At 38.3% G+C, this 12,173-nt stretch overlaps 1 protein-coding gene across 2 annotated transcripts in view; it reads left to right on the forward strand.

Annotated features, from left to right (window-relative positions):
- nck1b (NCK adaptor protein 1b) overlaps positions 1–12,173 on the forward strand; it is a 93,225-nt gene that overhangs the window by 35,126 nt on the left and 45,926 nt on the right. For both annotated transcript variants that reach the window (XM_022673384.2, XM_022673385.2), the window contains one exon: positions 9,565–9,616. The gene's annotated coding sequence lies outside the window, so the exon portion shown is untranslated. The remainder of the gene's footprint in view (positions 1–9,564; positions 9,617–12,173) is intronic.

The raw sequence follows: 12,173 nt of genomic DNA on the forward strand, positions 1-12,173 counted from the left end.
GACATCCGTGGAAAATGGCAAAAGTCATGGGACACGTTACTAGTAAATGGTTGGTATAAAAACTATAAAAATTGTGACAAACCCTCTATTAATTATTATTACTTATTGTTTGAACCGTACAGTGTGTACAACCAAAGCCTACAGCTTGTTTTTCTCATCTGCACACACTGCTTTAGAAACGTGAAATTTCACATTAAATTTCTTCTATGAACATCCAATAAATCTGTTTCATTCAGAACAACCTGAGTATTTAAGTGCAAAGCATGCATGCTGAGAAACTTCTGCAAACCTTTTGCCTGAACTGTGCACTGAAACTGAAACCAAGACAACAAGACTAGGTAGCACAAGCATGTGTAGAACGTGAAAATGCATTCTTTGAAGTGTCTGTTTTGTAGAACAAAAAAAAAAATCACTTTCTTCCGTCATCTTTTGCCTACATTTTGCTCTTTGTTCCTACTTGTTCTTGTTTGTTTTGAGCACAGGAGCGAATTCCCACTCACAAAATGCTGCTTTAAACATAAACAACAGTGTTTCACTATCATTACGACAGTATTTGTATTGGACACCTTTTTAATGGATGATGTAATATATTATTTTTGTTGTAGTATTTTTTGTTTTTCTTCTTAACAATATTGAAGGCCAGTTATGCAGTCCTTATGCATATGAATTCCCCTATCACTAGTAAAGTCCCAAAACTTTTGGAGGGTGGTGACTAGCACATGCTTTCTCAGAAACACGTCAGCATCACTGGGAAGCCGTGTCAGATACATCATCTTTGACGTGGAGAGAGAGAAAGAGAGAGAGAGAGTGCCATTTATGCACCCAGAGAGAGCAAGAGAGCAATCGTACTCTCCCGGAGTCCGGCTGCTGAGGTCAAATAGCATGATCTGTGATAGCCCATATAATCTATCAAGAGCATGTACTTATTTAAGTGTGAATGGTCAATATGGTCAGTTAAATAAGAGAAAAAAAGTACTTACTTTTGTTGAATAGCCGACCTCTGCTCTCCTACAGCTTTTTGAAATCCAGTAATTTTGTGTTTTTTGCAACCTGTACCACAGCCGTATCAGGGCATATTTTGCCATCACTGCCATTACTACACTGATATTAACGTCGCAAAAACATTAAATGTCATTATCAGTACAGTGATGGCAGCGCCTGGAGCTACAAAGAAGCAGTATGGGATATACACAATGTTTTTAATAAGCTTTTTGTGCACTTTTAAAGTACATGTCAGGTCTCTCCAGATTCTACCAAGGAGGTGTGGAGCTACTTTGAGTTACAGTGTAAAAAGCGATTTATCAGGGAAAAATATGCCCTGATATGGCCGTTGTACAGTGTGCTGGGCAAAAAGCACAAAATTACTGGATCTCAGTAAGCTGTAGGAGAGCGGAGTTGGGCTATTTAACAAAGGTAAGTACTTTTTATCATGTTTTACTACACCAAAAGTCAATTTTACACCGGACTGCTCCTTTAAGTTTTGCGTTAGATTTTTATTGTTGCATTACTTAATTTGTGTAAATTTCTTTGTTTTATACAAAAAACAAGTACATGATACTGTTTCCGAAATAGACAAACATTTATCGATTTTTTTTTGTTTTTTTGTTTTTTTGTTGTTTTTGTTTACTTTTATGATCTAGTAATTCTACTAAAAAAGTTTAGGAACACTAAATCCCCTCATTTTTGCTGACTCCCCGCTCAGCTCAAATTTGAAAAAGGCTAAAAAAAATGGGAGTGGTAGTTTGGGAGGGACACTGGGTGATGTATGGGTTTAGAGGCAGGACAGGAGAGCTGATTGGCTGAGCTGCAGCAGCAGTGTGCCTCTGATAGCATTGAGATACAAATAGTTGTATAGTGCAGAGGTGCAAATTACTACAGTAAAAATGTTTTTTTTTTTTTTTAAAGGTTAGAAAATGTTTATACATTTTTTTAAGCAGGTTTGATATGTTTCATTACTTCAAAGGAACACATTTTAGCTATTAACTCTCTCTCCATATATAAATATATGTTAATGGTTAGTCATCCATTTATGTCGCCCTGTGCTGACATCTTGCCTTTAAATTTTAGTGGCTTTTGTTTTTTAACATTGCTCTCGTGCTTGAGACAGCAGTGCAGTCATAGGGGCTTCTGTGGTAGATGTGGTTTTGACTGGATCTAGACTAAATGTGCCTTTTTGAGCTTGAATGACACACCTTTTGCATATTCAATCACGGCTGAAACACAGTAAGGGCAGCAGTTTAACCCCAGGTGTAAATGGTGTTTCAGCAGCATGGTGCTGAACAGTTTGAGGTGTGGATATTGGCATGCGCTGGGCTCTGTTGTTTTGACAGTATAGCTAAAGACGAGGTGTGGGAGTAAGTGGTGTGTTGGCCCAGCCTGCAGGCTTGAGGGAGTGTTCCTGTTGCTTCTCTCTCTCTCTGGAGTAAATCAGCTCTTTGTTAGTGAGCAGCGATGTTGTTAATGTTGCCTCCCAGCGTTCATTAATTTAATTAGTGTACTCTAACAAAGGCCGAGAGGGGTACGCCAAACACATGCCAGCAGTAAATGCAGTCATTGTCACGAAAACCAAAACACACACGCGCACTAAAACACACACATGTAGGGAATGTGAAAAGATTTTTTATTTTTCTATTAAACCAACACACAGTCATTAAGGAACTGATTTTGGAAAGTTATAGCTCTTTTCTTTCTTTCTTTCATTCTTGGACCGGTCGAGTGTTGTGTTTCCCAGGATATGATATTAGCCTGGTTACGGATATTAAAAAAGAAGTGGTGAGTCACAAGATCTTCAGCAGAAAGGCTATCAGATGTTATCAGCTCCTGATTCTTTGTTGAGTGTGTGAACCAGAATGAAGACTCCAGGGAATTTTAGAGCCTCTTGGACTTAGAAGTGCTCGTCTAGGATGTTTACCTTACTAACATTGCAATGAACGATGAGGGAATGGTTTATGTTTCAATAATACTCTAATCTATGGTAAATTTCTGAGTTTTATATCATAATAAAGATGTTGCTGTCTTAAACTTGATGAATTTAAACCTTTTTTTTTTGTTAACCAAACTAAATGCATTTTTATACTGCTTAATTGCTTGCTTGCAATTGCACTTATATAAGGCCTTTCTGCCACTGAAGGCACTCAAGCTCGCTTACAATTACATTCTATACGCACTCAACACACTGCTGAGAAGCAGCAGCCAATCACGTGCAGCGCACTCTCAACCGGAAATGACCATCCGCATGGAAGACTGTTTTAGGCACTGTATCAAATTTTTCTGGGTAATTTAGAATTTCCAATATTCCAAAATTCTGCACCAATATGACTGGTTACACAGTGAGTTACACAGTTGTTTAGAGAGGTCTCTACTAAATATGCATAGATCTATAGCAGCATTCCAGACCAAAATGTGTACAACATTGATTTACTTTTACGGAATTTGGCTGGCGCTCTTATCCAGAGCGACTTGCTTACAAGGTTCTTCTTGTTACAGAAGTGGGCTAATGTAGTGTTAGGAGTAGGGCTGCATGATATTGAAAAAAAAAACCTACATTGCGATAGTCTTTTATTCATCGATTCCTATTGCGATATGACAAAAAAAAAAAAAAAAACATTTTCACCAAAAATGTACAGAATTGACAAGTCAAAAATCAAACATATTAAAATAAAAAATTAAAAAACTCTTGGTACAAAAGAACGGAGTAAAATGAATCATACCGACCAATATAATTTCCATATTGTGGCAAATAATGAAGAACAATTTTTCAAGCAGCATAAAAGTTGTAATATTGAATGAAATTGTCTTTACATTACATTGCTTGTCCTGTGATGTGACTATTGCAAATGCCCACATTGCGATGATGATGATGCTAAACCGATATATTGTGCAGCCCTTGTTGCTTGAGTGTTAGTATTGATGTATCGCAGTCCCCCACATGATGTATTAGCTCATAAGCAGGCGGTGGTCTTATCCACTGCTCTACACCAACTATGCATGAGTCTTGTTTCATTCTCCCTGATTTTTCCAGTGAAATGAAAGTGTTTTTGAAGCTGCTAGTGTAGGGTAACGGTTCTACGTAATTCTGCTTTAAGCCACTGTTGGAGAACCAGCTCACTGATATAATGAGGTTTATTAGAGTTTCTTTTTGCATGCGTTCACATGCTTTCATTTTAGTGCACTGTAACAGACACCAGTAGGGTTGCAACGGTATGAGATTTTCACGGTAGGATAACCGTCTCGGAAAATACCGCGGTATCACGGTTATCACGGTATCACAGTTTGTTACATATATTATTAAACTGACCCTTAAAGAAATTACAACAAAGGTTTTTTGTTCAATTAACTATTTATTGTAGAAACTACACCATCAGGTGAAGGAAACCATGTTTTTCCACTACTCTTAAGGGCATTAAGAGTGTATATATATATATATATATAAAGTTGGTATATAACCAGATACTGCCGAAAGAGGGGATTTATTTCTGACATGATCCTCACAATAGAGATTTCTATTTTAAGGCTTTCACACCTTAAAACCTTCAACATATGAAAAACAGGCACGTCAGAATTTGAAAATTAACGCATGTAAATGAATGGCGTCTTTCACATCCAGTCCGGCCAGGACCTTTACACGGACACGTGAATCCATCGTAGCACGCACTTCACGCCTGTACCTGCGTGCCCAAATTTCGGATAACTCAGCGCTTTTGCGGGCGCTTACCGCATGGGTTGTGCACGACTACATAGAGGTTTTATTTAGGTTATTTAGGTAAAATTATAAACTGAACACATACTTTGCGCTGCACAGCGGGGTGGTGTTCTCGGAGATGGGAGAACAGGTTTGATGTATTTCCTCCTTTAGCTGTGACTACGGCCACATTGATTACAAGCTTGTTGATTACAAGTCTGTTTTCAGGCTGTTTGAATGAGCGAAATATGATCAGAATTATGTTAATTAACACTAACATAGAAGCATAGAACTATTATTTAATAAAAATGATTTTTAAGAACAGCTAAACACAGTGCGGAGAAGTTCACGTGCGAGAGAGAGAGAGAGAGATTTGCGTGTTCTGATATGAGCTACTCACAGGTAAAGGTTCTATTTTATCTCCTCGTGCTCATTTTAGTCCAATTCATAATTCTGCAGTTTCTCAGTGTTTTCTGTCGTATTTTGCGGCTAGCGCGAGCGCTTAAAACTAACACCGCGGACCGCGAGGTGCAGCCGCGCTGCCGCTGTTATGCCGAATCCGACTCCCTGCTCAATCCGACTCCCGCTTCGCGGACAGAATCGGCACAACACCTCCCGCTGTAGAACTGCGGGAGTGAAAACAGCGCTTATAAATAAGTTAGTTAAGTTTCACTTTCAGTTTTCGTTATTTGGTTCGTTTTCATTAACAATAATAATTGGTTACTTCGCATTAACATTGTGATTATCACACCAGAGCTTTGTTTAAAAATAAAATATATAATTAAAAAACAGATGCCTACATCTCAGACTATTTTCTGGAGCCCAACCCGACCCGGCCCGAGGAATGTGGTGGGAAATCTCGGCCCGAACGGTTCGGGCAGAGAATCTAAGCTCTAGTCTGATGCACTTTCTGCCATTCTCACCGCTGTGTGCTGAGTAGCTGAAGCGGAGCAGAGTTGCGCATGCGCGAGTGACTTTCTCCGCTGGCTTGCGTTTTACCGGTAATAAGCAAACACACACGGTATGATAACCGTGCATTTTAATACCACGGTATACCGTGAAACCGGTTACCGCTGCAACCCTAGACACCAGTTTACATAATGACTGACCCAAACATGAGTTGACTCTGGCCGCAAGGCTGCTGTTGGTCACATCTGGGCTGTTGTGAGCTGAATGACCTCATATTGCGTCTGCTTATTACTCATTCGCCATTAACACTTTGACCCATTGGAGGCTGATGTGAAGTTTTGCAACAGCTTAACCTCAAATTGATTTATAAATCATTGCGATCTCTTTTATTTTGCTTTGAGGCATGGTTCTGAGGATTGGAGAACGCAAAACATGCGGATAAACAAAACCATAACCCCAAGTAAACGGATACGGATGCGCTACGTTATCTTTCCTATTAAAGCTGCAACGTAAGATGTTGAGTTTCTGGTTGTGGGGTAGGAAGTGGGTGTATTTGACAGTAATTCTAGCGTCAACTCTGTGGTAATTACAGGTAAGACTAGAAAGATGCTTGTGTTTGGTAATGCATTTGTGTTGACATCCGGTTGTGTTGTAAACTGTTTTGTAGCTGTTCATGGACTTGCCCATGTTCTGCGAGGAACTTTCACCTCTTCTGATTTTTGCTGTGGTGCTGTCCAATTACAGTACCATGCTGGAGTTCAGTCAGCTTTTTACAGTCACTAATAACTGTAAAGGCAGACTGCATGGCTAGGGTGCACCTGTGGTAAAGGATCTGAAGGAAACTGAATCCGAATCTAATGTTGGAGAGGTGTCTCCAAGTATTTTTTGTCTGTATAGTGTAAAACTGAAAATCTGGGCTGATTTATATCGTCACACCGCTTTTGATTATTTAAAGCTTAGGCATGCACTCCTAGTGCTTAAAGTGGACATGAAACTTTTTTGTACAAGTTTTCTAAGGGATTAAATATAATGGAATTTATTTGGGGGGATTTTTTTATATAAAATGTTTACACACTAAATTATAATATATTTATGTTTGTTACGTTTGGGCTAGTGCACCGCCATTTTGGAGCACTGGTGACGTCACAAGGTTGGTTGGTTGAAGAGTCCAAGTATAAAAGAGCTTGTTGTTTGTGGAGATTATGGATAAAGACGAAGCTGAGCTAGGCGAACGTGGAGCATTTACTCAGATCTTTCCTGCAGAAACCTGAGCAGAACTTTTCAGATGCTTTTCTGAGAGCGAGATGTTTTGGAGGTGTCTATTCTCTCTCTAGGGGAGGTCCGTGCAGAAACCCTGCTGCGCGTCCACAGCAGGTACTGCCATCCCGTTAACTAGCTTGTTGTTTATATAACTTACTTTTAGCTATTTAGCATGTAAAGTCCAGAGTCCATTAAGACTGAATGAAACATACATGATTCAGTTATCCTGTTCATATTAATATTTGAATTACATTTTAAAAGTCATTAAAGATATTGTTATAATATATATATATATATATATATATATATATATATATATATATATATATATATATATATATATATTGTTAAAATAATATATATAAAATAGATTTTTTTTGCTGCACATGTTAAACATTACACTTACTACATTAGTTACTTCAGTTACTTAAAACATAATTTTTTTACACTTTCTGTAATGAAATGTGCAGTTGCTTTAGTGTTCTTTAAGCATTGATGATATCCTCAAAATGCATATTAAAACATATATTGTCAACAAGAGAAATTTTTTCACCATACAATAAAATATCTTCATATTGCCCAGCTCTATGCACTCCTCTATTCTGTGTTATTTTAATATGCTTAATCAGTGACAGATAGGATATTAAAGATTAAAACTTTTTTATGTTTCTTAAATTTTACAAAAGCATGTTTATTTTTAATATGTTTGATAAATCTAATAAAAACATCTCAGCGTTACGTGGAATAGAAATAAAAGTCCATGTTTTCTTTCTGTTTAATTTTTGTGAGCATTAAATATACTACATGCTGAAAGAATGTCTTGTGAATAATGTACTAAATAGCAATAAATAGCCAGCATATTTTATTGTATTTCTTTTTTTTCATTAGTATTTCTTCCTATTTTTTTAGGGATGGTACAGTGTAAGTTGTGTACCCTCACTGTTCACGAAGCTGAAATAGCTTGTTATGATTTCTTGAGTTGAAATAAGATGGAAAAAGGTCAGAATATCAGAAACACTTGTTTATTTTCCGTCATTTCACCACAAACATAACAGAACCTCAACTAATACCTTGCAAATCAAAACTTAAATTCATAATGACTTTCAGCTTAAGGTTTGCCGGTGGAGCTCGATCTTGTGAAATGTGGTTTTGTGCGTTATATTAATCAGTCTTCGTCCACCGCGTGTATGCAGTCACTTCATATGCAGGTTACAGTGTAGCATGTGTGCTCTGTACAACTGCTTGCACTGTGCTCTGTGGCATCTGTACAGGGACTGTTCTTTATGAACAGTGTTGGGCAGGAGTAAACATGAGGGAACCGCATGGCCTCCATCCACATGGTTGGGCACCAGCTTGTAAATGTGGGCACGTGTTGAAAGCTGTGCTTCTCAGTTCAGCCCAGTTTTGAGCAGATATTTCCAGTTACAGCTGAATTCACGCTTTTAATCCCAGAAAAACGCTCTTATTTACCTTTTAAAAAGCCATTTAAATGCCTGATTAAAGGGCCGATTACTGTTGTTTTGCAGTTTTCCTCGGGTTTTAAGTGCTCAGCGCTGACTCAGCTCTTGAGTGGTCCGGACGCGAGACAGCGTGCTGGTGGGGATTAGGGCTGGTAACGTCATGGGCCCTGCATTGTTTAATATAATGATCTATATCGTTGAAAAAAAGAACATTTGCAATGTAAAATTGTTCCAATATCGTGCAGCCCTAGACTGCACCCTTACCAGTAGGGGTGGAAAAACATATTTTTTGTTTGCGATACATTGTCAGTATGTGGCATTAAATAAAGATTTTTTTTTTCAGTTAAAACATAGGCCAATTGAACTTATTAAAATCACTGCTTCTTTACTCCACATGGTGGCGCTAATGTAATAAATAGGGTAAACCTTATGTGAAGAATATTGGTTGTGTATTTAAAAAAAATTACACCAAGAAATCCATAATTTCTGGTATTTGCTGTTTTTTTAGAAGTATTTTATCCTCTTCATTAACACAGATTTGGTGAAGTATCGTAGAGAGAAGTATTGTGATATTATAGCTGTATTGTAGCGATGTATTGTGTATCATATTGTATCGTGAGATGCCCTTCTATTCACCAGTTCAGTAGATTTAAAGCTTTACAGACCTGACTTAAGTACAGTCTTCCCCCATGCTATGCTGAGCTGTGCTGTCCTGTGTGTGTGTGTGTGTGTGTGTGTGTGTGTGTGTATCTGGTAATGACATAATGCAGTTGAAATGCGTACGTTCTGCTCACGCTGTGTGCCGCCCTGCTTCAGGATGGGCCTATTCTCTTCCTCTGCCATCTTCCTGACTTGTAGTTTGGGACAATGGACAATCGCTGAGCGTTCTTTCAGAGGAAACTGGATCACTGGCTCAGTGTATGGAGATCATTTGGAGATCATTTGTTGGGCTGTAAACTGTTATTTGGCAGCTGCTAATGTTGTCCCCTGGAAACAATGGTTCGCGCATTAAGCCGTTATTTATTTTTGCGAGTGGCACACAATCGGTCGGGGAAGGATTGTCTGTGAAAATAAACCTGCTGTAGTCTTGTATTTTTGTCTGTGGGTGTGGTGTCATAATGTGGAGGTCATCAAAGCAGATAATCTTTGTAAACTGTCTGAAGGAGATGTGCATTGTTGCATTGTTTTAAGGCTTGTTGAGTATGAAGATTTCAGGGTATTCTTAACACTGGGATGTTCTGTGTTCTTTTACAGGTCTTCAGTGAGGTGTCTCAGTTTTGGAATTGACAGCTTTGATGCAGCACAGGTAAATTGTTTTTGAATCTGTTTAGTCATTTCTAATTAAAAAACTTCCTATCAGAAATAATGGCGAAGCAAGCAGTAATTGAAAGCTAACCAGTGTCTGGTAGCATAATACTTACTGCCTGCTATGATTGAGCTGATTGGTGATGGTATTGTGCATCACCTAGCCATGTCCCATGAACTATATTTGTTTAGACGGTATTTTGTCCCACGTCAGTATGCAATAAGGTCTATAATGGGACTATAAGACACAATTAAAATCCTTTAATTTTCCCCAAAATCGACAATGCGCCTTATTAATCCGGTGCACCGTATGTATGAATTCTACCAGTCAGGTATTAAGGAGCAGCGAAGCCACCACACTGAAATACAACATTATAAGGGTGAGTTTTTAGTAAAGTTTCTTCAGAACTAAGTATGGGTGTAACATAATTAGCATTAGTCACTAGCTGTTAGCGCCCTGGGTTACTGGAACACTTAGGGTTTCTCAGTTTAGTGCTATCGCCGGATGGCTGCTTGTCTGGACTGGACTCTATCTCTACCACCCCTTAACCCACATGTTGCCAGAACTGTCTATTGTCTGTGTATTGCATATGTGCTGAGGTTTTTTTTATGGTCCCATACTGTGCTTCCTTAGGAGCACAGTATGGGGTATGCTGTTTTTTTCTCCTCTCCTTTCCCATTGTACCCCTCTTAATTTCCTATTCTCTGTCTTCCTGTCATGTAACCCCCCCCCCCCTTTTGTGGACAACCCCCCCCCCCTTTTGTGGGAGGAATCTGTGTATGTAGATTAACATCCAGCACTCGATTGACTTTGAAAGATTTATTTATTTTTTTCTTTAAGAAGTACAGTTTTGCTTACTGGGGCGCCATTAAAAGAGAAACATGGCGACACCCTTGCTCACTTTGATGTAGGCATCCTTACTAGGATCACTTAATGCACCTTATATTCCAGTGCACCTTGTGTATGAAAAAAGACCAGAAAATAGACTTTTATTGATAGTGTGCCCTATAGGGGTGTGCCATATCGTATCGTATGCAGTATTATCACCAATATTTTTATATCAATATTAATTTTTTTATCATCACATCAGGGTAACTGTTTTTAGCAACAAAAAAAAACAAACAATCAAACTGTTCTCATTTCCTATTATATATCAAATAGAGACAGATTATATATATACAGGATTATTTATTTCACTTTATACTGTATACTGGACATATGGAGAGATTTGGAGTGCATTTTTTTATTACAAATCTGATAAAATTCTTTTTTTTTATGTCTCAGTTAGAGGTGTGCCATATATCTTATGCAGTAATACAATTTAATTTTAATTTTGTTGCATTACTGTATTTGTGATTATATATATTTTTTAATTCAGTGTTTTGTCATATCGCCAGGAGTATCGTTATCATGAAAATACCATAAAATATTGTGATATTAGTTTAGGGCCAGATCACCCACCCCAAGCACCTTATAATCCATTGCACCTTATAGTCAGAAAAATACAGACTACTATACAGACTATTTATTGTCCTCTTAAGACTACAATAATTCACTGAGTAAATCAAGCGATCAAGCTGATCTTATAAGAAGATCTCACTGCTTCTGTTCTGCCTTTCACTCTTCTACTTCTACACTTCTACTCAAGTCACTTTTTATAGAGCACTTTTACTTGTACACAAGTCTGGATCTCTAGTACTTAATGCATATCTGGTTGTGCTGGTAAAAGTGGATTATACACATCAGTGCTGCTGGAGTTTTTGAACACCTCAGTATCTACAAAGTGGAGCAGCTGTAGGTAGGAGTGTCTAGTAGTGTGGAGGACAGTGAGTGATTAAACACAGTTTTTAAAAACTCCAGCAGCACTGCTGTATCTGATCCACTTTGCAACACCTTAGTAACCACCTAGCACCCAGTTGTCCACACTGTAGCAAACGTTTGGAGTATTTGGGTGACCTGGAATACCTGGATGAAAATAACAACTTCATAGCAACCCATTAGTTCAAAAATGTATACTCTAGACTGAGACTGTACTTAATTATAGAGTCTACAAACAACTCCAAGTAATGAAATGCACACTTCCCTGCTTTGAACACTACTTGGAAAGATGTTTCACAACCCTGGTCCTGAAGGACCCCCTGCCCTGCACGTTTTAGTGTTTACCATACGCACAACACACCTGATTCAGCTAATCAGCTGATTAACAAGCTCTTCCTGAGTTGGGGGGAGTGTGTTACAGCAGGAAAGCAGTAAAATGTGTAAGGCAGGGGGTCCTCCAGGACCAGGGATGGGAACCACTGTAGTAAAGAATCCTGGGGTTCATACAGACTGAGGAAGAGAAACTCTGAAAAATGGGTTCTGCTCTCTGTTATTTAACATAACAGTAAAAGGTGTGTACCATACATCATATAAAATCATGTTATAGCGGTTTGTAAATTGATTATGAAGTGTTTTCTGAGGGGATGACTTGTGAAGTGAGGGGTGGAGGGATATCTTGTAAGTAAGGTTGAACACTGGCCAGTAGAGGTGTGTCATATTGTGTCAAATGCAATAATAT

This window comes from Astyanax mexicanus, chromosome 6 (assembly GCF_023375975.1).
Source record: "Astyanax mexicanus isolate ESR-SI-001 chromosome 6, AstMex3_surface, whole genome shotgun sequence".
In the NCBI taxonomy this organism is placed as follows: Eukaryota; Metazoa; Chordata; class Actinopteri; order Characiformes; family Acestrorhamphidae; genus Astyanax; species Astyanax mexicanus.